At 35.7% G+C, this 27,446-nt stretch overlaps 1 long non-coding RNA gene across 1 annotated transcript; it reads right to left on the reverse strand.

Moving 5' to 3' along the window:
* Positions 1-18,852: 18,852 nt before the first annotated feature.
* On the reverse strand, positions 18,853-20,711 carry LOC113346164. Its single transcript, XR_003358434.1, has 3 exons — positions 20,151-20,711; positions 19,897-20,040; positions 18,853-19,106 (listed from the first exon to the last, which is right to left on the reverse strand). It is a non-coding gene; the product is annotated as an uncharacterized LOC113346164 (long non-coding RNA).
* Between the last annotated feature and the right edge of the window lie 6,735 nt (positions 20,712-27,446).

A 27,446-nucleotide genomic window follows, 5' to 3' on the forward strand; every position in this document is an offset into this window, starting at 1 on the left:
GAAGTATTAACATCTTCAACATTTGAGCATTCAATTAATCGGATATAGATTCAATTCTTATAGGTTGGATCGCACCAAACACTGATTGTTAGATCTTTTCGTGTTTCCCCGCTATGATACCAATTGAAAAGGCGAGGGTACCCAAATATACCTAAAGCTAAAACTTTTACTATCTATAAGTCATTTCTCCAAAAGTGATTGTCTATAGACTGAGTCGAGATAATACAACTAATCGGTTAACATTTCGTGTGGTCGTCCATGGATACGAGATCGAGACAATACAAAAACGAAGTATGTTTACTTGATACAAAGGTTCGGACTTAACCAAACACAATAGGGTTGATTATAAAGTAAATAGGAATTAACGTTTGTGCAATTTACTTTAATTATAATAAAACAATTATAATGACGAAAATAAAAGTAAATTATACAGCAAGATTTTGTTAACGAGGAAACTGCAAATGCAGAAAAACTCCGGGACCTATTCCAAAATTAAATACTCTCAGGATTATCTCTACACAAAATTACACCTAAATTTTTATAATTGAGACCAAGTACCTAACTCTATAGTATACCTAGTTACGTCTGTATTCCCACGCCTCCTACTTGTGAATAAGTCAATACTTGGAACAATCCCTTTGGTTCGTATTCCAAACAGTAAAGGAACAATAAATATGTTTTGTATCAACTCTATTCAACCAAGTGATATGATTCAGACAAAGGTTCTTTCGTTTATCTCAACATAAACTCCTTCGTCGGGTCTAGATCTATCTTATGTTCAATCAGCCAAAGGTAATCGGTTAAGGTTAAGCCAACAACACCTTTAATCTGAAGAATCGTGTTGATGCTGATCTACTAAATTAATCAATCCAATCTACCACAAGGATAAACCGATTATTAACTTGATCCTCTTTTCCCAAAAAAGTATTATGCACATCAAAGATTATAAAACCCAAATCAGATCTTCAATATCTTCCTTGTCTTCAAATATTCTTAAATCTTCAACAAACACCAGCACACAATCAATTGAATCTCTTGTGATCAATCATGCACATAATGGAGTCTGTTAACAATGGATTATCACAAGATCGTCTTTATGACTAACAAAAGTCTAAAGATCCCTGTCGAAACTCTGAACTAGTTTGAGTGAATCTTATATCAGAAGAGAATATTCTCAATAATAAATAAAATAGGTGCAATCAGATTTCAACCACCGTTAGTCAATCAAATCAATCGGAAAAAAAAGATGAACCACAATTATCTAGTTTCCCACCAAGGGGTCGTGCTAGAGCTTCTCAGTCCCAAAGAAGACTTTAAAACGAGCGGTCGTAAGAGATTTAACCTAATTAGATTACTCTCCACTCCGTTAGTCGGCTACACCAATAACAATGAAAAAAGAGGAAGTCAAATGTTATGAAGAATTAGTTTGCTAGAAAGGCAAACTTCGTGTATTTATAGACAAGGAAGTTTGGACACCAAGGAATTTCCAAAACCGAAAATATTCTCAAGATATTCATAAATGCACAGATTCAGTTTTCATAATTCCTGGAAATGCTCTGTCCAAAAATAACAATCGAAATCTCTCAAAAATCTAATTAGTAAATGGACATTACTAATTCCATAATTTCCCTACAAAGATAAATTAATAACCTTAATTAAAAGATTCGTAACTTACTTATGTTTCGATCCCGGGATTCTCTTCCCTTAGCCTTTAAGGAATATCTTTGAACAATTATAAAAATAAACATTCTCATCACGTGTTCAAAGTTTGTCGACATCTTTACTTTGTAAGTTCTCTTTTACACTTACAGCCTTGAAACAAGTTTTCCACACTTACAAACATGTTTAGAATTGGTTCATCTGACTTTCAAGAACTATGTGATTGATCAAACCAACATTCAATCACAATCATGGGTTTACGGTTCTACCAAAACAATTTTCGGTTCTACCTTCATGTGAGTACTACGCATACTCACACTAGCTTCCCAAAGTATTCGGTTGACTATGTACTAGGATCGTTTCCCCACATACATATGGTATCTAACTTATATTTGTTGCACACGTTCACAGAATCGGTTCCCCTTTCTGCTGTAAACATTGTTGCACCCCATACAAGGATCGGTTCCCCTTGATGTACTTCACCCCTTACAAGGATTGGTTCCCTTTCACCCCTTACAAGGATCGGTTCTCCTTCACCCCTTATTAGGATCAGTTCCCTTCACCCCTTACAAGGATTGGCTTCCTTTGCCATGGCAGACATAATCCGATCATACCAAGGTGATTACTTAAGGTTGGTTTTACTAATAAAAGTTATACCAATACAAAAGTCAGGCCTTTGTGAATAGTTCTACCAAGAACACAACAAATTGTGAGCGGTTCTACTTTATCACACATATTGGTTGTTCATAAGATATGCAATGAATAAAAAAACCATTAAAACCTGGCGATTTCCTTTCCGGTTCACAAAACAAGTTTTTGAACTTACTTCGTTAGAAAACATGTAAACATTGTTCCCTAGGATTAAATCCACAATTTATACCCATACATAATCAAAATAGCATTCAAATGATTATGACGATGTCTTATCTACAAATTTTAATGGTTAAGCAATAAACCTCGTATTTTATTCCATAATACTATGTCTATCTAGAGTTGAAATATGCTTCGCAGTTATGTTTTTAATATGCACGACTTGAAAGATAAGTTAGGGAATGAAATTTTTCAAGTCAAATATAACTAACCTCAAGTGAAAGGATGTTTGTTGTCATTGTAGATCCTTGCTTCTTCACATCTTCAAGACTTCACAATACTTGTAATGTCTCATATCCTAATTCTTTTAAGATAACCTATACGAATATTAACTCTAGTACTGTTAGAGCATATCTCGGTCAACCTCGCATGATTTGTTATATCAAGTATTTTTGTCAATGTTAGTGATCAAAACTATGAGTCTTGATTTCTATCATATTATAGCTAAGTCTCATACTAGAATAGGAAAGTGATGTAAGCTCAAGGACTTCATAGCGATTCATCATACAATGACGAAGATTACTCAAGGAACCGTGGAACTTCATCAACAAAAAGGTATGTGGAGACTTGAACTTATCTATCACTCAAATGTCTATCTATTCTATCTCCTACTTCTTATGAGAGAAAAGTCGTATGCTATATAGACTGGATCATACACATTTGATATTTCGATCTGAGTATTCGATGCTTATATTTTTCTCGAAATCGTGTGTTGGTAAAGCGTTTCGCTTTGATCAAGTTTATCTTCACCTAGCGACGAAAGTCATGAAAAGTTTCAATTGCTTTGGAAATTGCTCTGACGAGAAAGGTCTGTGAATAACGACTGAATAACGTCCTCTGAAAATGTTTCAATGGTTGGAATGAGAGTTAAGGTCTATATAACCAATGATGGATATAAGCATTGTGTGGTAAAACATATGTGCATAAGTCATATTCCTTAATACGAAGCGTTCGAGCTTTGTTGATTAAGTGAAGAACGGAGGAATTGGCTTTGCCAAGTCCGCGAACTGATGGTAGTTCTCTTCCCGAGAATTTCTGTTGGATTTTCCAACAACTCGTTTGCGTGTTAAGTCCGCGAACTAGCGGAAGTCTCCTTGATGATATTTTCTGTTGAGTTTGGAAATATTAGCTTGAATCTAAATCAGGTTTTCATCTAACGGTGAATATGGGTTGCTTTGTAACTAAGGAAAAACCTTGATTTGAAGACTATATAAAGGAGACATCTAGATTTGAGAAAAACTAATCCCCGCACGTCTGTGTGATACTAGTTCTCCTTTAACCTTTGGTTTTCTTCTCTAAAACCAGGTTAACGACTTAAAGACTTCATTGGGATTGTGAAGCCAGATCAATACTACTTTTATCGTAGTTGCGTGATATGATCTTGCATATTTTATCGTAAGAGTACAATCTTTGATTGGCTTGAGATCGTGAGAGTTCTCCGATAGGCAAGATAAAGAAGTCACAAACATCATCGTCTCACTATTTGTGATTCCTCGAAAAACCGCTTGTGTAGTCAGGAAGGCTTGCAGAGAGGTGATTGATTAATCTAGGATGTTCTTCTGGAATATAAGACCGAGTTATCAATTGGTTCCTGTTCACCTTGATTTCATATCATAAGACGGAACAAAACCTAGGATTTATCTTTGGGAGACAGATTTATCCTTTGATAAACTTTTCTGTGTGAGATAGATTTATTTAGTATCAAGTCTGCGATTTAGGGTTGCAACAACTCTTAGTTGTGGGTGAGATCTGCTAAGGGAATCAAGTACGCAGTGCCATGCTGGGATCAGAGGCGTAGGAGTAAAACTCTACCTTGGATCGGAGGGAGACTGATTGGGGTTTAACTATAGTCCAGTCCGAAGTTAGCTTGTAGTAGGCTAGTGTCTGTAGCGTCTTAATACAGTGTGTATTCAGTCTGGACTAGGTCCAGGAGGTTTTCTGCATTTGCGGTTTCCTCGTTAACAAAACTTCTGGTGTATGTGTTATTTCTTTTCCGCATTATATTTTATATAATAGAAATAATACAGGTTGTGCGTTAAAAATCATCAATTGGAAATCCAAGCTTTTGTTGTTGATTGATATTGATTGATCCTTGGATATTGGTCTTTGGTACCGTCCAAGTTATTTCTTGTGTTTGATTAAAAGACTCGCTATTGTTTTATCTTGAGTAAATCAAAAAAAGTGAGAGATATTAACTCCTTGATATACTTTTTATCTAGATTGAGTCTGACTATCTAGTTGATTCTCTAGCAAAATATTTCGGAATTAGTCCATACAGATTGCTAAGCGAAATATTGGGTGGTGTTGTTAAACCCACGCTTTTTTAATTGGTATCAGAGCAGGAAAATGCGGTTAAGTGTAGTTGAGCTCCAGACTCCACCGTAATCATCATATGAAGACGAAGAACTACTCAAGGAACCAGTGGAACTTCATCGACTAAAAGGTAAGTTGGGACTTGAATTTATCTCTCACTCAAAAGTTTATCTACCTTATCTCCTACTCTTGAGACAAAAGTCGTATAAATATATAGATTTCAATGATACACATTTTCTATTTCGATCCGTGTTTAACTCGCCTATCTATTTTTCGAAATATGTGTTGGTAAGCTTTCTCTTTAACCAAGTTCATCTTTACTCGTGACGCAAGTCATGTTGACATTTCAATATCTTGAAAAATAGTTTGTGAATAACAACTATATAACATCCTCTAAGAATGTTTCAATGATTGAAGTGTGAGTTGAGATTATGTAACCATCTTTGGATATAAACATATGTAGTGTGTCCGCATATTAGTGTATGAATCCATAAACCGGGAACCAAGTGTATGCATATGTGTGTCTACGAAATTGGTGAAGGAGACATGTTAAATATGCGTACCCGTACGCATACTGAAGGAAGTTCACGTCCGTGAATATCTGTTGAGTTTTGGAATTAACGAACTGTTAACCAGTCACCTTAAGTATGCGTACCCGTACGCATACTGACGTAAGTTTTCCATCCGAATTTTTTTGTTGAGTTTGGAAACCAAACCAACTCAAATCTGCTTAAGTACGCATACTAGTACGCATATTTAAGCTGGTTACTTTATCAAATCGGTCAGTTCATGAACTTAAACATTTAAATTATAAGGAATGCAATCTTTGCAAACCATGGCTATAAGGTTCATGAATCGATTCAAGTGAATCAAACCGATTTTGTTTCAATTTGATCTTCCAACAGATCTAAGTAATTGAATAACTCTTTAACTAGTTGTGGTGAAGATGAATATGGTTTATATGAAAGTGATCATATGACTAACAATTTGGTTAACTTTTATTGAACCAACTAAGTGTACACGTTTAGGTACGGTTACTCAAACCTAAATGAAATACATTTTATTTGTGTATGACAATCTAAGATTCGATCTAATGGTTGAAAGATATTAGCTTGAATCTAATCAGGTTTTCATCTATCAGTGAATATTGGATGCTTTGTTACTAAGATAGCATTGATTGCAAACCCTGTTTTGAAAACTATATAAAGATGAACTCTAACAACTGGGAAACCTAATTCCCACACCTCCTGTGTGATACTAGTTGTGTTAATCTAGAGTTGATTCTCCTTTAACCTTAGGTTTCTTCTCGAGAACCTGTAGGTTAACGACTTAAAGACTTCATTGGGATTGTGAAGCCAGACCCAACTATTTTCTCTGTAGTTGCGTGATCTGAACTTGCCGTTTCTATCGTACGAGTACAATTGTAAGATTGGATTGAGATTTATATATCGATAGGTAAGATAAAAGAAGTCACAAACATCTTTGTCTCATCGTTTGTGATTCCATAATATCTTGTTTCGATAGTCGATTAAGATTATTGTGAGGTGATTGATAATTCTAGGATGTTCTTCGGGAATATAAGTCTGGGTTATCGAATGGTTTCTATTCAATTTTATCAAAAGACGGAACAAAACTCGTAGGTGTTTCTGTGGGAGACATAGTTATCTATTATCGTATACTTTTCTATGTGACACAAATTTGTTTATTAAAGTCTTTGACTTTAGAAACTCTTGGTTGTGGGTGAGATCAGCTAAGAGAATCAAGTGTGTAGTATCCTGCTGGGATCAAAGACGTAATGAGCGGAAATGTACCTTGAATCAGTAAAAGATTTATTGGGGTTAAACTAAAGTCCAGACCGAAGTTAGTTTGTAGTTGTCTAGTGTCTGTAGCGGATTAATACAGTGTGGTGTTCAAACTGGACTAGGTCCCGGGGGTTTTCTGCATTTGCGGTTCCTCGTTAACAAAAATTTTGGTGTATGTGTTATTTCTTTTACGCATTATATTTTGTTATATAATAGAAATATCACAGGTTGTGCGTTAAATCGATCAATTGGTAAATCCAACCTTTGGTTACTGATTGAAATTGGTTGATCCTTGAACATTGGTCCTTGGTACCGTTCAAGTTTATATCTCTTATATTCAATCAGGATCGCATATTTCTATTTGCTGATTGCAGGTTAAATAGAGAGATAAAGATATTAACTCTTTAATATATCTTTCTTAAGATTGGGTATAATTGTCTAGTTGATTCTCTTGAAAGTACATTAGAGTTAGTCAATACAGATTGCTAAGCGAAATATTAGGTGGGGTTGTTAGACCCCCCCCCCCCCCCATTTTCATAACTAAACTTGACAAACAAGATTGAGATATCAAAGATTGCGAGTTCGACCGAGCAATTCTCAAACAATCTCCCTTTTTGTAAATTATAGTGACAAAACCATCAATATATGGATTACAAATAAAATAAACTTTGTAGCTTCTCATCCAAATGCTTGATCTCCTTAGTTCTCAACATTACTTGAAATCTTCGTCACTTCCAAGTACTTCAGTGGTTCTGAATGTGTTCAACTTAGCACTATAGTTGTTGAAGATTCGTAGCTATAACAATATATAAAAAAGATGTTTTCATATTGTTATACAGTGTCATAGTATATTACACAACGTCAAGGTTCAATTGTATCACAACTTTGACAATAATATTATGGTGATATGTATCACTCCCCCTTAATCAATACTTCATCCGCATGAAAACCACTCCCCTTACATAATGATCTATAAACCGTATGTATATGTAGTGTGAACTAAAAAATAATTCTCCCTTTTTTGTCAATATAAATTGGCAAAGGTGCGAAAACTAGCGGGATTATAATGAAATTCTTAACGAGATACTTCATGACTAAAAGAGAGCATATCAACTTTGTTGACATGCAATCATATAGACGAAACTAAATACTTTCATCAATGAGTTTATAAAGATACAAGATAACCCATATAATATTCCACAACCGCACTACCCACAAATATTTGGAAATTAAGCACAAGTTCAATTAAAAACTCTCCCCCATAAAATGTCATTCCCAAGGGAACACCAAGAGCGACCTTACTTTTACATGAAAAGAAGGATTTATTTGGACATTATAAAATCACATGAAACATGAATTTGTATCCAAAATACTCAATTAAATTAACCTCAAGGAAACTCAATGATAAATTTAATCGTAAACGCTCATCGTAAGAATACTTACCGAGCCACACAGTACTTTCACAACGAAGTGGATCAGGGAAAGATCCATACTGCGGAATATTCAAAGATTCATTCTATTTTTCATCACTATATTTGCATAATGATTTCATAGACTTAATATTTTCATAAAATCAAAAATTCATTTTATTCTTTATCTATATGTGCATATGGGACAATCATAATTCACAGACGCAAACACACATATCCCATAACAATATTTTGCAATATACAAAATCAATAAAGATTAATATTGCAAAATCATATTCCAAATAAATTTTAGAATTTAAATAAATAAATCTAAAAACATTGCAAGATGAAAATCATTGGCAATAGCTATGTGTACTTGCAATAATTTCTATTTTAAACCCTAGTTATCCTTCTTAAAAAATATAAGAATAAATTCTCATAAGAAATTTCCTAGACACCGTACAACTTTCTCAGAGCATCTACTGAGAATTCCTTATCATTATTGAAAAACCCATTGATTATAGGATCGTTCAATTCTTCCAAATCTTCAGAAGTATCAGTTAAGTCATTATCTTTTTAGTTCATATAGGGTGTTCTTTGTTAGAGACAACATATGTTCATAGTGAGCTATTTTTTCTAAAGACAGAAATGATTTGAGATTTTAAATCATTTATTCTGTTGATGAAATCCTTCACCATACCTCTAAAGTTATTATAAAAATGAAAAACAGACAAGAGGCAGTTAGAGGAAGAACCTTCTTCATCATTTGTAGATATCTACTTCTTCCTTGAGGATATGATTCCTTCAAAAAGATACACATTAACTGATTCAATTGCATCCCTTTTTGTGGTACTTCTAGTTACGGGAGCCATGAAGTTGTATCTTTCAAAGATAAAACAAGTGAAGGGAATTTTGATCACAAATGAATATAAACAGACCAATGGGCACCCAAACCCTAGAAGAACTTTGAAAAAGTCTTTTATGATTCATAATCCATTATCTATTTTGACCTTCATATCCTACAGATTACGGCAGTTCCCAAATTCCAAAAACTAGAGATTTTTTCAAATTTCATTTTTGGGGCAACTTATTAATCGGGTGAAAAGTTAACTCCTACTCTACCAATTATTTTAGTTCCCAACTTCGAAAACTTTTTTTTTTTTCCAATTTCAATTTTGGTCGGGAAATAATGTAGTATTATAAAACACCCGATTGTCCACACCATAACTACCGATTATGCGATTATCTACCGATTGTATGCACCTACATACCTGATTATAGATATGACTGCCGATTTAGAGGGCTTGTAGGAAAAAAAGAGGCAGGCCAAATAAACTACCGATTGTAGTTTTATCTACCGATTGTTGAGGGCATATTTGCCATTTTGAAAAATCGCAGATACTGGATGGCCTGAATTTAGGTTTGGGTAAACTTTTTTATCTTTTTGCATCGCCCCTAATTCTTTTAGGGTCTCCCCTAATGACGCGAGGAAAATTAGGTCAAACAAAATAAGTTAAGCAAAATAAAATCATCTCAATTGTGTATATTCATTTAATTTTAATTAGTTAACATATGGGCCATACCTTGAACTGCAACATGGTTTGGCTCAGGCATCATGTCATATCTGAATACCCTGGTCCCTGACCAACAACTCAAATGAGCCACAAAAATATACCAACACTATGTCCGGAACAGCGCCTCAGATATAGATCATTATCATTTCATCTAATTTCATTCATTTGAGCCGCACAAAACTTCATCGACAATAACGAAAGAATCGATCAACTCTTCTGTGAAATATCGATTTAAGGATAGATTCAAGTTCAATCGAACTCTCATAGAAGTATTGGCATTGATTCATAATATTGGAAATACGAAGCATGGGTTATCTTCATCTTAGGTATTTCTTCATTCATTGGGGGGTTTCTTGGAGATTCATCTGCAGACAATCTCATCAACAACAATGAATCAATTGATTCTTCTGTGAAAAATCGATTCGGGCCTAGGTTTAAGTTTAATTGATCTCTCATAGAAGTATTGATAGTGATTCATAATTTTGGAAATGCAAATCTTGGTCATCTTCATCTAAGGTATTTCTCCATTCATTAATTTGGGGGTTTAATGATTTTACAAATTGGAGGTTACACACTACTAATATTGAATGGTACAATTTCTGATGGTGATTATGAACATCTCTATCTATCAAATTTTAGGTTTATTTATATGTTGTTGTCAATTATATGATGTTTTGAGAATGTTTTGGTGATTATGAACATCTCAATTGCATGCTTTATGCCTCCACCAATTGTATCCTGTTTTAAGAATTCTTCATGCTTTAAGATAACTATGTCAATTGACAGATGATCTTAAACTCAGACGTAGTATATGGTTGTAGGATGTCAGCATTGGTGAATAAAGCTTGTATCATGTTTTGATAAGCAGCATCTCAGGAGTGTTTGTAATTTGTGTTCAATGTCAGATTGCAGAATTAAATTAGGTGTGCATAAGGCTCCACCAAGTAGTGTTTATGTCTATTATGTGCAAGTCAATTTTTGTTAGTCATGTATTTGACATAAGATATAAAGATCAAACATATATGGATGTTCGTAATTTTTCCCTTTGCCAGATTGTATATTAAGACTAGGTGTCTATATGCCTCTCCTTCAAGTGAATTAGACTAGATAGAGAATTAAAGATGCAATTTCAAACATGTTGTACCTTATGCGAACCTAGATCATTGCAGGGCAACTACTAAGAAACACTTGTTTTCAATACCTTTTAGTCTTGTACTTGTTCCAGTTCTTTGATTGTAATTTTAGTTTCTAGAATACATCCTGCATCTCCAACATTATCGACACACAATCGTCGGACAATATAGATAAGTTGACTTCATCATATTGCATTTAAAAATTTACAACCTTTCTGTTCATTTAGTGTTGAGCAACATTTAGCAGCAACACTATCATTTCATATCCAGTTACATGTTCATAAACCAAAACATACCCAAAACATTAAGACAAAATTGGTCCGCTGACAGACACATTTTTCTGTCTAAGTTGTCCTCAATTTTTTGTATTGTTGGTACTCGATTTCGTACTTATTATGGTGTTTTATGTGTTTGTAGGTATTTTTGGGAAATAAACATTTTTGGAAAATTCGGCTCGAAAGTTGTCCGAGGCACCCATGGAGAACATGTGCTAAAGAGACTCCTGCTTTGGATAATGTCACCTCATTTGCTAGGGGCACCACCTGCTATCTACACTCGAGGCGCCACCTCCTAAAGGCACCCCAGCTGTTGGATAAAGGACAACCCTTTCTTCTTCATTCAAATTCATTTTTGGCGGGAAAATTATTTGGAGAAAAAAACCCCAGTTTGTTGTTTTTATTTTCAAGTAATTTTAAGGAGACTTAATCGCTGGAAGTGGTTGGGAATTGCCTGTTTTGACTAAACAGGATTGGTAGTGACCTTAGAATCGGTCAAATATGGCTGTGTACGTGGATTTTACAAAACAGAGCAAGGAAGGTATTTGCTGGATTCTCCGAGTTATTTTTGGAGATTTTGTGAGGCTTGAGAGTATTTGACGTCATCTGAGGCATGTAAGAACGTGTTTGGAGTGTGTTGGGTAGTGGAAGACGCATGAGAGTAGAAGAATTCCCGTGCTTCTACAAAAAGAGAAGAAAAATATTACCGAAGTAATGAAGAAGATTTTGAAGTTTAATGAGAGATTTGGAGGAGTTGTTGGCTATAAAAAAGGTTATGCTGAAGCATAGAGGGGACATAGAGAGTTCGGGAGAGTACAGAGAACATTACTGAGCGAGAAAATCAAGTGGCAGGCCATCATTTCTGCTGCTGTGAAGAACACGGAGAACATAAGACGCACATGGAACTGTCGTTCATGCTTCAGTAACAACGACACATTCTGAGAGAATTGTACTGCCACAGTATCTGTGACGTTTATTACTTATCATTCTCTGTAACAGTTCGTTTTGTAACAAAAATAAGTGTTACAAACCTGGTTTTTATTATATTTCTCCCATTTTCATCATTTGTCAACACTTTGAGCAATACAAATGAATTTTGAGCGTGTTTCCAACATGATGATGAGCTAATTCTCCCAAAACCAAGGCAATGAGGAAGCTATTTACGCATGTATAATTGGTAATTGATTATTTTCTCTAATTTATAATTTATAATTCACTTTGCAGAGTTTTAAATTGTTTGTGTAATTTTCTTAATTAGTTGTGATTGAATTTGATAGGTTATACTTTATTTAGTCAATTGATAATCTATGCTTATGGAATACAATTAACATTTGAGAATATGCTTGATTATTTGTGGATTAAGAAATAAGGGACTTAAAAGATAATTAGAGTTTTTGATTATTTACCATCATTCATTCATGTGTAATAGTGGAATCAGTGTCTTGGTTATTTTCTAATATCTTGAAATCAATTTTGCATTAAGTTCTTTGTTTTTAAGTTTTATAAGTCTAAAATCTATTGCTTTCACAAGTCTCAACGAACCTATTACAACAACAACTTTGAAATCCCATCATCTGCCATTTACAAGTATTTCACCATCTTACCCACAAAAAATCCAAATACCAAAAAGAAAAGGAAAAAAGCAAAATAACATAACATTCCCCTGCATTTTCAGTCTCCATTGCCATAACCAAAAAACAAAATATGATTCAGTGACTTACCATTTGCATTAGACCCCTCTCCATTTGAATTTTTTCCGTGTACTTTGATGATAGCTATTTCTTTAACCATTTTTTAATATTATATCATCATTTCAATTCGAGCACTTACCCAAAAATCCACCATCTCTCTACAAAAGAATTCAAATGTCGATAAGGATTAGTCATTGTCATACCCATCACTCGCAATCAGAATCATCAGATTCATCTTCCTCCTCATCAGACTCATCTTCCTCCTCATCAGACTTCTATTCCTCCTCAACAAACCCCTCTTCCTCCTTGTCTTCACCTGCATCGTCCGCTTCGGAATCGGTCTTTTGGGCCAACACTGCATCATTAATCCCAAATCTCTCATCTTCGTGAAATTCCTCAATCATCACTCTTAGGCCAGAAAGTGTATTTTTTAGTACGTTTATACCAACTGCAGCAATACGTACTCCAAAACTTTCAGGAAGGAATGAATATTAATGGTACCTAACTCCGGTGTTTTAGAGCCGTCAAAGCAGAAGATTATGCAGCAGGATAACAAGATTTGACTAGTAAATTTTTTAACATAGCACGTGCAGCATGCAATTTGGAGGATCTTTACCTTCCTATTTTACTAAATTATTTACGAGACACACTTAAATATTATTAGTAAAAAATATTACCGAATTTCCATTTACATTACATTACCCACTTATAATCTTTACCCTATGTGTTCATCTCTCTCGTCTTAAATCATTCATGTTTCTACTCTTAAATCTGATTATTTGATCATCAAATTCATCTCTCTTTTAATCTCCCCCTAAAAGAAAAAAAAACTGGTTTACTTTGATCATCTGATTCATCTCCTGGATAAACAATATATTCCCCTGACAGTTTTGCTTAAAGTTGCGGAATAATCGGATCGAACGTGTAAGTATTCCTTTTCAGTACTGCTTTGTTAACTCAGATTGTAACTCTAACGGTGATAGTAGGGTAAATATTGTCTTCACATGCAACTGCACGTAGGTAGCTAACCTCTGATTATTTGTATGATTCATATATGATAACTGAACTCAGATAATGATTTGTGATTACTCTTTGTGTATGTATTACTCTTTGCAATGATAATTCAGAGTTTTATTCGGACCATAATAGCATTTTCACAAGATGTTGACAAGTTTTTTTCTCCATCCATGTATCTGAGAATTCATAATGGATCCTAGAGTAATGGATAAATCTTGGATGTATATCGATAGAATCAAAACGTATTATAAAGACAGAGTCAGCGCATTTATAAAGTTTGCTACGCATACATACCATCAGGATATTGCGAACGGGAAAGGGAAACCAGACGACAAGGGCAAAGTTAAGTTTTTATGTCCATGTGTGAAATGTCTCAACCTCTATGTGCACAAGGCAAGTAAAGTTAGATTTCATTTATATTCTTCTGGATTCAAGCAAAATTATGCCGTATGGACTAAGCACGGAGAAGAAGATGAGTCATCAATGTGGACACTTCTTGATGGTAATGAAAACAACGGTCCGCACACTGATGAACCAACACATACTGCAGAGACTATAGAAATGATTAGTGCTTTATTAGCAGATAAATTTCAAATGATTCTGAAAAGATGCAACGGCTACTCAAAGATGCTGGGAAACCCCTATACAAAGGATGTGCCGATTTTACAAAGAGATATGCAATGTATGACCTGTTTAACTTGAAGATCAAGCACGGAGCTTCCGACAAGTTCTTTGATGAACTTCTACCACTGTTAAAATCCATGCTCCCTATAGAAAATAAGATGATGAAAAGTACATATGAAGCTAAAAAAGTGTTGAGTGATTTGGGTTTATGGTACGTAAAAATACATGTGTGCATCAATGACTGCATTCTCTATAGAAAGAATTACAAGGATTGTATCATGTGTCCCACCTGTGGAGGATCAAGATGGAAAGTTGACAAGACCACCCAAGAGGTGCATGAAAATATTCCGGAAAAAGTCTTGTGGTATTTTCCAATTATCCCAAGACTGAAACGGTTGTTTCAATCAAAGAGAATTGTCGAATATTTATTGTGGCATGAAACCACCAGAAAGAAATACAAGGGTGTTTTACGGCATCCGACGGATTTACCGACATGGAAAAATATAGATAAAAGATATCCTGTAATTCATAATGATCCTCGAAATATGCGCCTAGGAATTTCGGCTAATGGGGTTAACGTAAACAAAGGCATGATAAAACGACATAGTGTGTGGCCAATTCTGACAGTGATTTACAACCTTCCGCCATAGTTGTGTATGAAGAGAAAGTTCACCATGTCGTCAGTAATTATCGATGGAGGGACTTATAAGGACATTGATGTCACGTTACAAGAGTTTGTTGAGGATCTTAAGGAATTGTTTGAGGGATTCGAATGTTTTGATGCTCTCAAACATGAGATGTTTATTCTAAGTGCGGTTGTTTTATGGACAATAAATGATTACCCTGCTCTCGGTACACTATGTTGTAGCCCCTACCAGGGAAAAGACGCATGTAAGGTGTGTGGGAGAAATACTTACTATGTCATGATAAAACGATGTAGGAAAGAGGTTTATACCAGGCATAAAAGATACTTACCATATGTTCATCCATTCAGATTTCAGAAGGGTTTCAATGGAAAAGATGAAACTGACAATGTTCCGGAACTTATGACCCCGTCACAAATACACAATGAGGTAAAGTTTATAAAGAAAGAATGGGGAAAACGATCGAAGAACATTGTAGTGGAATTCGTGTAGGATAACCCTGGAAGAGATGGAAAGATGAAGAGAATCGAAAAGACCATCGACCTAATTAAGGTTAATGGGAATGAGAAGGAGACCGTCATACCCTACTGGAAAAAAAAGCTCAATATATGGTTCTGGATCCTCCCCTACTGGAGGTATCATGTTGTCCACCATTGCATAGATTTCATGCACGTCGAAAAGAATGTTGCGAGAGTATTGTTGGAACATTGTTGAATAGTGAATTCAAGTCGAAATACCACTTGGATGCTCGAATGGATCTGCAAAACATGGGTTTTAGAGACAAGTTACAACCTAAGCCAAATGGCAAAGGAGGATATACACTACCGGCAGCATGTCACAAATTAAGCCTGGAGGAAAAGGACAAGTTCTGCAAAACATTATCCGAGATAAAGGTTCCACAAGGGCATTGTTCAAACTTTTCAACCCTGGTGAATCGAAAATATCGGAAGCTTATCAGAATAAGATCGCATGATTATCACATGCTAATGCAAATTTTTTTGCCATTGCGGTTAAATCAATTATGTCGCAGCCAACAAGATATGCTATTATCAGGTTTTGTTACTTTTCAGGGAAATATCTAACAAAGAAATCAAGGTGGCAGAGCTAGAAAAATTGCAGTAGGAACTCGTTGTGACGTTGTGCTTGCTCGAGAAATACTTTCCTCCATCCTTTTTCGACATCATGGTTCATTTAACTGTGCACCTTACCAGGGAAGTGGAATTTTTTGGTCCTGTATGCTTTCGATGGATGTATTCGTTCGAAAGGTGCTTGAAGGTCATTAAAGGGCATGTGAAGAACAGAAACAGACCTGGAGGAAGCATTGTTGAAGGGAATATTGCGGAAAATTCAATTGAGATGATCAGTGAGCACCAACAAAGCATGAATGATACAGTCGGAATTCCACCAGATCTGACAATGGCGAAGATTCTTATAATTTCAGGGGAAAACCAATGTCAGGTGCTAAGTTTCCTATTGTCGATAAAGATCTATTTGATAAAGGGCATTTCTATGTATTGCGGAATTTGCCTAAATTTTATCCTTACAATGAGTAAGTATAACTAGATCTAACCAAATAACCTCATATTTTATTTAATTAGTTTCTGATTATGTGTTTGAATTTCTGTAAAGATAATAACATTAATCATTGTACTGTCTAGATGACACCATAAATTTTTGAAGGATAAATATCTTGGTATGAAGGATAGACAGATAGATCAAAAACATAATGAAGAGTTCGCCAAATGGTTACAAGGAGTGGTAAGAGTTTGCAAAAATGTCATTCTTGCTATGTAACTTTTGCATTGAGACGAAAGCTAATCCTTAATTATAATGTATTTCTGGTTGAGAATGAGTGGGCAGACTCTAGGGAAAACTTCAATGAGAACTTAAGGTGGATATCAATCGGACCGGATAAACAAGTAGAGACATACGAAGCATATCATATCAATGGATACCTGTTTCGCACAAAATCTAGTGATGGTTCCGTGTACAAGAATAACGGGGTTTACGTAGAGGAAACTGACACGCACATTAGAAAAGCGGGGATTTCCCTAAATCAGGCGGATACGGATTTTTACAAGATATATGGGTGCTGACATATCATTCGTTGAAAATGCCACTTTTCAAGTGTAAATGGGTTAACAAAGCAGGGATCTCAAAAGAAAAACTCAGCTACATTTTGGTTGAGCTTAATAAGTTGGGACTCCATAATAATCCTTTCGTTGTAGCCTCCCAAGTTAAGCAAGTATTTTATTTGACAGACCAGGAAAATAAAAAAAGTCTATTGTGTTAGGTGCACCTACCCAAAATTGGAAAAATGTTGGTGATGATATCGACGAGGAATTCAGTACGGAAGCTATTTGTCGGAATGAGAATGACTTGACGAAGGTAGATAAACTTGACCTGCAAAAGGAATCCAGGAAGGATTACTATCGGACCAACATCAAGGGTAGAACTATAAGGAACATCAACTAATGACGTGATCCAGCTCTCCCAAGTTTCTGCTGCTGCAAATGTGGAACACACAACTATCTTGTTGTTTTTTTAATATGGTTGACATAGTCAGAGTAAAATGTCTGGGTGATTGTTGATATATTTTTCTTGAAGAAAACATCTTTGATTTCATAAACATGGCAACATTTTTTTTATACTAGTATAATCGTTGCCACGGTGAGAGGGCCGACCGAATAAATTGATGAAACGACACCACTACGTTGTTGCATGGATTCATATTTGTAAATGAAGGAAACACTATAAAAGATATGTTAGGTCGCCGGGAGTTGGCCGGGAAAGTAGCTCAGGTGACCGGCTAAGTCCTCCCGGTAACCAGCCAAACGAGCCAATCCGTTCAGGTCAGCTGAGTCAACCCGGTCAAACACTGAGTCAAATCAGATGGTGAGTCAGAGTCAGCTTAGCTGACTGGTCCAATTTTCCAAGGTCTAAGCTCCTGCTGCGCCTCACTACGCCTCACAACTTCAGCTCAGCCACATTCCACAGCTGTGGAAGCTTCGTATCTTCCCAATCTCAGTATCTAGTTCTCTCATTTTCTTCATTGCAGCACCACTGTAGCACCTACAATCCCCTGACCACTGCTTCACACCAAATCAACACAAACCAACTGCAGCTACCCATTTTTTCAGTTCCATCTAAGGCTGAACTCCATTTGCAGGTCAATACCACTATTATCTGCAACTGCATTCACCAGCACTGATCTTCTAAACTCATTTCAGTCAACTGCATCCATTGCAATTGCAATTGCAGCTGCAATATCAAATTCACTCTGTAGATTCATAAATAACAGCGCCAGCTTATTGTCTTGCATCATCTGAAGCTGCATCTCAGTTTCATTCACTGCAGAGTTGCATTTTTCAACACAGTTCAAGCCGTTCCAGTTCAAACATCCCAACACCAAAACTGCACCTACAACTCACCATTTCATGTCTATCTTCTCAACTCAACTTCATCATCTTCTGCCAATACTACTTCCTCCAGGCTCCAACTGATGACAACACGAGAAACAACACTGCCAAACCTTCACTGCTTGCCACTTCCAAACATTGGGACCATGGGTAAGGGACAGGTAAAGAGCACACTGGAACATCTTGCGCAACAAGAGCCACAAGACCCCTATCCTGTGGTCTGTGCACGGTTCTGTACTTCTGTTGATCAACCGGTAAAAGAGTAGCAATGGAGACCAGATATTTTCTATTTCAAGGATTAAGAATAGGGAAGCAGTTTTGAAAGGATGACAGACCCACAAATGAAATTGGATCACAAAATTGATAACAATAACAATAAAACTAACATTATATGCCCACTGCAATTCTGAAGGACATAAACGAATCTGGAAGCAGTATTATCATGAACAACAACAAACTATACAACATTAGATGCATGCTCCTAAAAAACAATTCAAATAATTCGATGCAAATGAGCAACTTACAGCTAAATAATGTTCAAACGTGTAAACTAAAATTCTTATTATTTGTTTGTTGATACTAATACTACTACTGCCTTATCAAGAATCAAAACCTGACCCTTCTGAAGCAGACAGCGAGTGATCTCAGTTCCTTAATATCACCCTACCATTTGATTCTGTGTGAAAAAGGAAAAAAATAAAAAATCAGAATTTCCAAAGTTCCAAATCATCAGTTTCTCTTAAAAATCCAAGATTCAGAACTACAGGGACATCTTGCTTAGCCCAGTGAAGTATCCAAAACCTATTGATAAGCATGCCATTTCAGTGAAAATGTATAACAAAAGAGAGTACAGATCAGATAATTGACAACCCTCAAACCATTTCTCTAATCCAGCCTACTAAATTAGCATGTCCTATGTGCACAGAAAAAGAAGCACCAGCCCTCATGTAAGCTGTTAACTCACCTCAACAACCTATTAGCAACAAATGAAGTTCATAGATAGACCCTACTACACTTAGCGATGCCAAATTGAAGTAATCTATTAGTGGCATTTTCTTCCCTGAAATCTAACCAGGAGTGGGGAGCAAGGTCCAGGATTAAAGAAAACAGCTAAATATACACATCGTAACACTGCATTCCAAATAAATTTACATAACCTGCTAACTAATATGACTGGAATTCTTCAAACATAAAATGCCACTATGTTATTACGAGTTCCCAAACTGACAAACAGCGTGCACGAATTATAAGAAAAAATCACTACATAAACAAATTACTTCGTCATCAAAGTTCATAACGTTTCTATGTGGATTCTGTTAACTTAAATTGCACCACCTAGTAACCTATTTCTCTCTTTCTTGACCACATCATAACTCTCACATATCATATAATTTCAGTTGTTATATCGACAAATCAAATCCTAAATTTCCTAATTGAGTAGAATCAGTAAATTTCACCACTATTACCTTATCAATGGGGATCACATCTGAACAATCTGGAATAGCGAGCGAGTCATATGAAGACCATTATTTGCTTCTTCATTCATCGCATCCAGTGATCTCAGTTCCTTCATCTCATCCTGCCATTTCTCAATCTGTTCCTTATGCATTCTGTATGAAAAATGAAATTGAGATAAAAATAAATAACTATGAAAGCTCAAAATTCTTCAATTATCACAAAATCACAAAAGAGTTTCCTCTTGAATTTTCAATTATCTCACCCAATAATACGTTCTTCTAATTCATTACTCAGATCTTTAAAGAGTTTTTTCCCTGACAAACCACCCGAAACCCATTTCTAACTGACAGCAGCCATTGTTCTTCACCTCAAGCCCTTAACACACTGTATCATCAATTTCCGCTTCCCAGATCCAATTCTTGTTCATCTCAACTGTTCACAGAATTGCATCTCCTCTTCCAGTCTTCTCTGTCCAATCAACCATGTCGATCTCCAAATACAACTCAAATTTCCGTAAACACAGACATAGTTTCTACATCTCGATCTATGTTCTTCACAGCAGCTTTATCTCCTATAACAGATTCAAATTCATCAACAATAACAGCTCAGATCCCCTTTCTACAACTCCATCAAAGTCCCATCACTTCGAAACCCATATTCTGATTCTTCAATTTCGACACAAACCCAAACTTCTCTGCTCAATTTCTTTCTTCATCTCGATCTCCTCTCTCGATTTCAACCCTGAAGAAAGAAGAACGAAAAAGGGGGAAAAAAAGATGGTCGGGATTTGAACCCGCAACCTTTAGGTGACTTTACCCTGGAGTTTGCTAAACTTCCCCACAACAATTACAACATTTCCAACCTCCGTGTCCTTTTTACTTCTCAATAAATTTATGTGATTACCCATCATATTGTGTTATATTTGCGCTAGTTTTAGTGAGAAATAGATACATGGAGGGGTTTTTTAGTCCTTTCATTGTTAATTGAAAATGGTTTGGGACACCAAAATCCAATCTTTTTCTGTCAATTGATGAATTAGGATTTTACAAAAAGTGGCCTTATAAAGGTCCTCCTTCGCTTCGCTCGGTCGGCCTATAAAGACAATTTGTGCATCCTATATTGTCGTCATTACCGACTTATTCTCCTCTGTGAGAAGTTGTTTTATTTTTCCATGTGAAAGGACAAGCAGTATAACCAAGATCAGAGAGAGATAAATATCATGCTCATGTAACACTAAACTAAATTATTCATGTTAACTTGTATGAATAGCATGTGTGTAAATGATCTCTGAATGTCCTCCACTTGTTGCAACACAGAGGTTCAAAATAAAAAAATCCGATTAAACAAGTCACAAGAGATATAATTTGATTTATACAGAATTGAATCGACGGCAGGGGGTAGAATAAGAGTTTTTCTCACCGAAAAGGTGTGAATGCATTGGGAACCGAACCAATTAAGGCTTAAAATGATGTTTCTTTTCTTCATTATCATTATCCCAATTGCTTCCATTAGAGTCCAAACCAGAAATCCCATTTCAAAATTGAGACTAAGAGGGGGACAAAAATTAATCCTGAAATTTTGAGAAAAATTTGTCATCAACTCCTTGCAATCAAAATTCATCAGAGAAACATTCAACACCAAATAGATATTCCTTCAAGAGCAATAGAAAGCAATATCTCTGATGCACTAGTGAGGAATGATAATTACAACCAATTGGGTAGTAATATCTCCGAGAATCAGGGTACTGCATCATCCGCTTCCCAATTCAACAAATGCCTCCTAGGGGGAGAGACGATCCTCCATTTCAAGATTGTATAACTAAACATGGAGAAAGCAGTGGTTGCGGAGGGAGTGGTGCAGTTGAAGAAGAACCAATGGCTACTGAGAACTGCGAAGAAATCTTGTCTGATGTATATTCTGATCCTGGTGATGGTGTTAGTGATGAGTTCATTGACGGGGGTGTTGGTGGTGCAGCGGCTGCCGGACCTGGATCCATTAGAACATGGCGCATGCGGGATAGCTGGGTTGTGACTGCTGAACACCCTATCGAAGGTATTTATGTGATTAACAAGGGGTTCGCGCTTATTGATCTTAAATATGTTGTGGATGGAGGGGGAAGGCATGGATTTAATACTATCACTTTGCATGTTGCCGCTAGAAGAGAGCTTCTTCTTCGTGCTGCTCAGCCAATACCTGCTCATGGAATGCCATATACCCTGCTTCATTATGTATGTCATGTAGTTGGCAGAACAACATCCAGAATAGCTGCATTTTTGGAGGCAGGTAATGTTCAGCGAAATCCAACAAGTGCAATACCACCAGAGCAACCGGTTGAGCCAACACTAGTACCATCACTAGTCCTTGCTTCTCAAACGACTGCATCTGAGCAACAATCTCCAAGGGACTAAGCGATAATCAAGCCAGGTGATAGAATATAATTGTTTGTGTTTGCTAATAGATGAATAATTAGGTTGGAACATTTTTTGGTTTTTTTTCAAGGAATTGGTTAATGTAAATATACTTTTATCCTCTCCTTTTTGTTTTAGGTTATACTATTTTGGTAATGATGATCATCATGGTACTGAATTTGGTTCAAATTTAAGTTAGCAGTTTGAATTTTCCTGTTAACTAGAGAATGAATGTATGGATTGTTGAGAAAAATTGATTCTTAAATCATGGTGGGGTTTTGTATGCAGATTGGTTTTAGAAATGTTGGATGAGTGTATTTTATGAGTTTGGTTTTGTCTATACTGATTGTTGAATTAATATTCTGTCATGCTAGGATTAGTAGCAATAGTAATAGGCGTGCACATAGATTTTTGTTTTGGAATTATGAGTAAAATAGGCTTTGAATTAATCTTAATACCCTAGTTTTTGTCATGCTTCCGTATGGATTGTGATTATCCTTTGGTTCATATGGAGTTGCAGAACCAGTTTAGTTAAAACACTAATCTTAAACAACAGAAGAAGTGCAGCTTGGTGGGTTGATTCGTCTTGTCACCTACCTCCTTCGAGACAATGCGCTCGAATATTGGCAGAAGCTTTTTTTTATTTATTTTACAACCCATTTCATGTACCCAATAAAACTGGCGTGTCTATAAAACGCCCACTATGGACACGTATACTAGCGTGTCTAATAAAACAACTTTTTAATCACGCATATAAACCGGCGTGTTTGTAAAACGCACACTATGGACATACATATACTAGTGTGTCCAATAAGACTAAATTTTTAGCCACATAATAACATCGGTGTGTCTATAAAAATTACTATATGGACACGCATACTGGCGTGTCTAATAAACCAACTTTTTAACTATGCAAATAAACCAGTATATCTATAAATCGTACACTATGGACACGCATACTGGCGTGTCTGATAGAACCAACTTTAAAACCACGCCTTAATTGGCGTGACTAATTTTTAGACACGCCTATACTGGTTAGTGTGTCGATATACTGGTCTATAAACACACGCATCAAAAATTTAAAAGTTAACGTTACTAAACGGTGATAATTTGACACGCTGATATCCATGGTGTGGATGACAGTACCAATGTTAACACGCCAAAACCAAAAAACTATATCTAGGAAATTTATAAGTGGCATGTCTAAAGGACAAAAATGTACTAGTGACCACAACAGTCCACTCATTATACCCATGGCTAGTGGTGATGACAAGGAGCTTGGTTCAACATCTCTCGTTCTTCATGATTCAGTGAAGAGAACTGAACTGGGTTCTATGTCACGACCTAGTTTTAAGACAAAATGAACTGGGTCCTAGGCTTCCCCGAGCAGAGACAATTAGGTGCTTCGGTAATTTTCTTACCTAAGTTGTTGTGTATAGCTTCTTCAAAGCCTCAGTTTATTGTTGTGCTTCAAGTAATCAGCAACTAAGATTTCCAAAGCACCGGATTAAATTCATATTTTTCTTCTTTCTCGTCACATGACTCCAACATACCTACAAAATTTAAATCAAGTGTAATATACGAAGATTACTAATAACTAAAAAAGGATAAGAAATCGATACTCAAATGATGTAATCTAGGCACATATTAGAGCTCTGCAGCTCTTTACCTATCTAAATTGTAAAGAAGGATAGGAAAATCACCGACTGACCATGAGGTAGAAAATTCTTAACCATGTCTAACCTTCCATTACTTGGGAGGAAAAGCTTGGCTAAAATGCGTATATTTTATACATGTTGGTACAATGTATATTCATTTTCTCCCATTGTCATTATGTTATATATAAAATTGTAAGTTTCCATGCCAGTCAGAGTGCCTCCACTTGATGTTGAACATCATTCATAGATCGTCATGTGGCAGAATTATCCATTAGAGGGAGTTGGAACTTTTTTTCACCAACGACTATTGAGTGTATGCGAAAAAATAATTCTTAACTAAGATTTTGTAAGATGATTTTTGTGCTTTGCTAAAATGTGTGTAAATTTAGGTGAACATAATTATAAGTTGAGAGGATTCAATTTTCCGTTGAACTATTTAGTAGTTTTGGACTACTTTTCAATTATCCTTGCTATTGATTTTCAGCCGATTTCTCTAATGGATTGTGTTATTTTAAGTGCAAGGTGATATTACAAATGCTTGGACAGCTGAACTAGTAAGTCAATTGTTTTTTTTTTCTGCACTGTTAAATATGGTGTTTCATAATCTATGAATACTACAACTAACACCACCTTCGATACTTAGAAAAACAATTGTACGTCCACCGATAAATCTTTTGGAATGTTTGAATCTTTTGGTTCTCTTTCGTATGGATATTGTGAGTCCATCTGAATTGCATGTTGTGTAAACGTTTTTTCCTCACTTAAATGTGTTTTATTTCTTAATTTTTTGAGAATTTCGGATTGATGCTGATTAGTTTGATTTGACCCATCTAACAACCTAATGGATTGAGTTGTCATACTACATCATACATGTCGTTGCTCAGAAAACCAGGATTCAGTAGTTTATCAAAAAAATAATATGTAGTATAATCCAATATAAATTGAGATATTAATCGTTGAACAATGAATTCGGTTTTCATATTTGTTAACTCAATTTTTACTTTATTTACTACATTGGATTTTCCTTTTCACAAAATATATTATCTCAATTTCATTTTTACATTGATTTTCTTATTATTTTGGATATTTTTGTTGTTTCCTTGAGCTTGATGACATAGTTATATTGCTAAGATGTGAATACTTATTTGATTGTTAAAGCAAGAATGTTGCTCATTTTTTTCTTAAGATGATTGCTTACATTATCGCCAACTCAAAGTATTTTTTCACGACAAAATATCCCGTCGCTAATTGGTTTTAATCGCGGAAATATATTTTTTTGTCAGTGATGTTTCTTTTTCAGCCATCAAACCTGTTTTTATCGTTGAACACATTGGCGATAAAATTAAAATTTAGGTTAACGAAAACATTCTGCAACACACATTTACCGACAATGCGGGCGACAAGAAAATTTGGTCGGAAAAAAGATTTGGCGAGGAAAAAGGAATGTTTTGCGACCATTGATTTGTAGCTGATGGCTAAATTTTTTTTATGCTTGTGAAGCATTTGCACTCATGTCATATCATACTTATATTAGGAAATGACACTTGCTATATTAACTCAAATGGTAGATGTAGAGCATTTCTCGGTCGAACTCGCATGCGTTGCTATCTCAAGCATGTTTGTCAAGTTTAGTTGTCAAAAATATATGTCTTGATTTCTAGACTACTTAGAGATAAGTCTCGGACTAGGTCAGTTAAGTGTAGTTGAGCTCCAGACTCCACGACGATCATCTTACGAAGATGAAGAACTACTCAAGGAACCGGTGGAACTTCATTCTCCTAAAAGGTATGTGGAGACTTGAACTTATCTATCACTCAAAAGTCTACCTCTCAATCTCCTACTCTTGAGACAAATTCGTATAAGTATGATAGATTTCATACATACACATTTGCTATTTCGAGCCGAGTTTACTCGCCTATCTTTTTCTCGAAATATGTGTTGGTAAGCTTTCTTTTTACCAACTTTTCATCTTAACTCATGAAGAAAGTCATGATGACGTTTCAATCTTGAAAATAGCTTTGATGACGATAGTTTTGAATAACGACTGTTATAACATTATAGAAGAATGTTTCAATGATTGAAATGTAGAATTGAGATTACGTAACCAACTATGAATATAAAGTGTGTTTGCACATTAGTATATAAATCCACTTGACGGAAACCAAGTGTGTGCATATGGTGCATACGGTATGGGTGAAGGAGACAGGTTGGGTACGCATACCCGTACGTGTACCAGCGGAATTTTTCAACCGAAAATTTCTGCTGAGTTTGTAAACTTGCAAACTAGTAAACCAGTCACCTTAGGTACGCATACCCGTACACGTACCCACCAAAGTTTTCAAACCGAAAATTTCTGCTGAATTTTCAAACTCAATTCCGGTAGCTATGGTATACGTACCCGTACACGTACCCAAGCTGGTTATACTTCTCAAACCGGAAGTTCATGAAATTAAAGAATAAAATCAATAAGGAATGCAATATTTTCAAACCGTGGATATATTGTTTATGAATTGATTCAAGTAAATCAAACCGAGACAGATTCATCAGATGAAGATTTTAACAAATCAGTCTCGATGATCACAAGACAGTTTAGGGATCTTCTGTTGAAGAGAAGTAAATGGTTTTCCAGAGATAAGCCAAAGGCATCAGTCAAACCTTATAATCGTATTCCTCCTAAAAATAGGGACGTTGATGAAACTGATGACGAGGATATGCCTCAATGCTTTAAGTGTAAGGGTTTTGGTCATTTTGCAAACAAGTGCCCAAATCGTAGAAAATACACTGGAAGAAAGGTCTTGCTGCAATACTTGATGAGAAATCTGACAATTATGATTCTGACGAAGACAAGAAATCAAGTGTTGCTCTTCTATGTGAAAATACTGATTTTGATAATTGTAGCAATACATACACCAATCTTGATAATCTTTTAGAAGAGAACCCAATCTGTTAGAGCATAGCTCGGTCAACCTCGCATGCTTTGCTATATCAAGCATGTTTGTTAATGTTAGTGATTAAAACTATGAGTCTTGATTTCTAGCATATTATAGCTAAGTCTCGGACTAGGATAGGAAAGTGTAGTAATCTCAAGGATTTCATGGTGATTCATCATACAATGACGAAGATCTACTCAAGGAACGGTGGAACTTCATCACCAAAAAGGTATGTGGATACTTGAACTTATCTATTACTCAAAAGTCTATCTATTCTATCTCCTACTTCTTATGAGATAAGCCGTATGCTATATAGACTGGATCATACACATTTGATATTTTGAGATGAGTATTCAATGCTTATTTTTTTCTCGTATTCGTGTATTGGTAAAGTGTTTCGCTTTGATCATGTTTATCTTCACCTAGCGACGAATCATGAAAAGTTTCAATTACTTTGGAAATTTCTCTGACGAGAAAGGTCTGTGAAGAACGACTGAATAACGTCCTCTGAGAATGTTTCATTGGTTGGAATGAGAGTTTAGGTTTATATAACCAATGATGG

This window comes from Papaver somniferum, unplaced genomic scaffold (assembly GCF_003573695.1).
Source record: "Papaver somniferum cultivar HN1 unplaced genomic scaffold, ASM357369v1 unplaced-scaffold_96, whole genome shotgun sequence".
NCBI lineage: Eukaryota > Viridiplantae > Streptophyta > Magnoliopsida > Ranunculales > Papaveraceae > Papaver > Papaver somniferum.